Source organism: Myotis davidii, unplaced genomic scaffold (assembly GCF_000327345.1).
Source record: "Myotis davidii unplaced genomic scaffold, ASM32734v1 scaffold1534, whole genome shotgun sequence".
NCBI lineage: Eukaryota > Metazoa > Chordata > Mammalia > Chiroptera > Vespertilionidae > Myotis > Myotis davidii.
In genome coordinates, this window is record NW_006285799.1 from 45,765 (window position 1) to 49,506 (window position 3,742).

Below are 3,742 nucleotides of genomic sequence, written 5' to 3' on the forward strand. Positions count from 1 at the left end.
ATACTCTAAAAAAATGAACTTCTTTGATGTATTGTATTATTCTTCTTTTAGAGAATTTTTTAGTTTATCTGAGCCAAACATGACAAATACCAACAGCAAGATCTCAAAACCTGAGAATAACAAGGTGCTTTTTTCTGTCTATGAGAGTTTTGTGGTTTTTTGTTTGTTTTTGGTTTTTTGCTTAATCCTCCCTCTTTTCCCTGCACCACAACACATCAACTCTGACAGGTGTCAGTCTGTCCTCTGTATCCATGAGTCTGTCTGTTACTCTATTTTGTTCATCAGATTCCGCATAGAAGTGAAAATATATGGTACTTGTCTTCCTCTGACTGGTTTATTTTACTTAGGATAATGCTCTCCAGGTCCATTCATGCTGTCTGAAGAGGTAAGGTTTCATTCTTCGTTCCCTCCTCCTACTCCTCACTTCTTCCTTCTTTCTTCTCTCACCACCCCCCTCCTCCTCTTCCTTCTTTTCGGTTATTCCTCACCAGAGGATTTTTTTTTCTATTGATTTTTAGAAAGTGTGGAAGGGAGGAGGGGAGAGTGTCCAGTGGCTCTGGCTGAGGCGGGGTCTTAGCTTGTGTGAAGGCCCTGGTGGTGTGGACTAGCTCAGCGACTCTGCCTTTGCTTGGCTGCCTCTGGATGACCTGCTGCTCCTTTTTAGATCATGAGGAGTTCAAACCTCTGTCCAGAGACCAGGGTCAGATCAGGATGAGACAGTAGAGGCAGCATCTCATGTCCATTATTGCATTTGCTGATTATCCTCCTCTGGACTTTTAACATATCGTGTCCCTTTCTGTGGTGCTAAGAGATGTAATTCCTACAAAGGACTACTTAAGGAGGCAACCCTTAAGGCTAGAAGGAGGCCTGGGATTCCTAGCTGAGCCCTGGTGTAATCACCTGACAGCCAGTCTCCTCCAGGTTTCAGATCCTCAGCCACTGAGGATCCCCTATGAATAGGGCAGGGCTGGGACCTTCATACTGAGAGCTCCAGGTGCTGCTAGGTGAGAGGCTGGGAGAGGAGGGAAAGAAGGATGATTGTCTGCAACCCTCCTCAGGCTGTCAGGTGTCAGGATGGGCCTTCCTGTCCATCAGAGCTCCCACCAGGTCCTTTAGAACCTCCCATGCCCAGGAGAATCAGACCTGAGTGAAGGGAGCAATTGAGTCATTACTTTAGTCCTGAGCTCAGAACATCTTTGGCAGGGGTGGGGTGACTCTATGATGTGCAAAGGGTGGGCAGAGATTGGTACAGGCTGCTGGTCCCAGGGCAGGGGTGGCAGGTTCAAGGAAGATGTGACTCTAGTGGGGGCAGGCCTGGAGATGGGGAGTCACTGGGGTGCTGGAGCCATAGGAGAACTGACCCAGTATTTCCTCAGCCACTGGGACCAACACTCGCCCTTTTCTGCAGGCTGCTGATGCGATGCGACCAAGGAGGCCCTGGTGGTGTGGACTAGCTCAGTGACTCTGCCTTTGCTCGGCTGCCTCTGGATGACCTGCTGCTCTTTTTAGATCATGAGGCGTTCAAACCTCTGTCCAGAGACCAGGGGCAGATAAGGATGAGACAGTAGAGGCAGCACCTCAGGTCCATTATTGAATTTGCTGAGTATCCTCCTCAGGGCTTTTTAAACATATCATGTTACTTTCTGTGGTGCTAAGAGATGTCATTCCTACATTTAAACATTAATAGCTTCAATAAGAAATCTCCACAAAGAGAACATTCCTTTCAACACCTGCCTGCAGAACAAACTTGGAAATAAAAATCCTGAGTCAGTATTCCAAAGAGGAAGTACTTCAGTCAACAAAAGCCTTGGGCTCCACTGGGATAGAAACCAGTAGAAACACATGTTGATGAAGACAGCTAAGAATGTCTTCTACCTGTTTCTTTAAAAAGGAAGTGCTCTGGGACCGAAAGTCTTGAGTCTTTTAAGAAAAGAAGAAATGATCGTGAAGTTGGGAAAGGAGACGGAAAGCTGTAAGTGGTCAGGAGAATGGGGTGGAGGAAGGGGGCTGAGGGTCCCGAGGAGAAGGGGAGGAGAAGGGATTGAAATGCTGGGGCACTTCGCCCCAAGGTGCTGGTGCTGGGCCTCGGGGAGAGGCAACCTGGAAGACCAGGGGCAGGGACAACACTCAGGGATTCATTCCCTCCTTGGACCCTACTGATGCGGCTCCAGGTCGCGATGGCGTAGACTGTGGGCAGAAAATTCGGTCTTGTCCTCCTGGCCCAGCTTCTACTAAGGACTGTCTCTGGGCGGAGCTCAGCAGTGAAGCCAGAATGGAACCTGCGGGGGCAGGTGAGAGAGATGGGCCATGCACTGCAGTCCATGGCACTTCCTCTGTCGCTTGAGCTGCCTTTGAATGTGCGGATATAAACCATACACAGGACCCTCTGAACAGGAATCGGGAGAGCTTCTCAGACTGAAGAGGCCATGGGTTTACTCTGGTTTAGGGTGATTCTCCCCAGAGGACCCCCATGCTACTTACGTGCTGGTTGGTGCTGTGTCAATGGTTGAAGAAATGAGACCAGTGGGAGAGTGAAAACCTTAAACACTCTAAAACCACCATTTGCAGAACTGGAAGCCTTAAGTGCCCAGAGGACTCCAGGTGGCACTGTAGGCCTTTCTATTCTTGCCTGCACAACAAACTTGGAAATAAAAATCCTGGGTCAGTATTCCAAAGAGGAAGTACTTCAGTCAACAAAAGCCTTGGGCTCCACTGGGATAGAAACCAGTAGAAACACATGTTGATGAAGACAAATAAAGAATGTCTTCTATCTGTTTCATTAAAAAGGAAGTGCTCTCGAACCAAAAATCTTGAGTCTTTTAAGAAAAGAAGAAATGATCGTGAAGTTGGGAAAGGAGACGGAAAGCTGTAAGTGGTCAGGAGAATGGGGTGGAGGAAGGGGGCTGAGGGTCCCGAGGAGAAGGGATTGAAATGCTGGGACACTTCCCCCAAGGAGCAGGTTTCCGCCTGGGGGAGAGGCAACCCGGAGGACCAGGGGCAGGGATGGATGCTCAGGGATTCATTCCCTCCTTGGACCCTATGGATGCGGCTCCAGGTCGCGATGGTGTGGCCTGTGGGCAGTAAGTTCGGTCTTGTCCTCCTGGCCCAGCTTCTACTACAGGACTGTCTCTGGGCGGAGCTCAGCAGTGAAGCCAGAATGGAACCTGCGGGGGCAGGGGAGGGGGGGCGGGCACGAGGACGGGGTCCAGAACAGGGCGCCCACGGGGTTTGGAACTTTCCCGAGGGTTGGTGCCACCACACCCTGCTCAGCTCCCCTCCCCGTGTACCAGGCAAGGCAAGGACAGGGACACAAAACAGGGGACTTGCGCTAAAGAGTGATGCTGGGTGAATGGGTGGGATCACGGGGGTAGGGGATGGAGCAGGAAATTCTGCTAATGCCCAGCCCTCACCCCAGAGTTCCCAGCCCTCCCTGGGGAGAGGGCCCCCAGCCCCGGGTCGTCCTGTGGACGAGGAATGTTCACAGGGTTCACGGTCCACAGACTGGATACCCCAGCTCCACTCCACTTTCCCAGCAAACCCTCTAACACCCCCACTGCTCTCCACCTGGGCTTTCCCAGCAGCTTTGCCAGAGGGTCACCCCAAGCAGCTCAGGCACTCACTTCCCCAGCCTCACCGCAGCCACAGCCCCTCCGGAGTCACTGCTCCTCCCCAGCCCAGCCACTGCATCACTGTCCATTTCACCAAGACCTTCCGTGTATAAGTGGTTCTATTTTGTAAATAG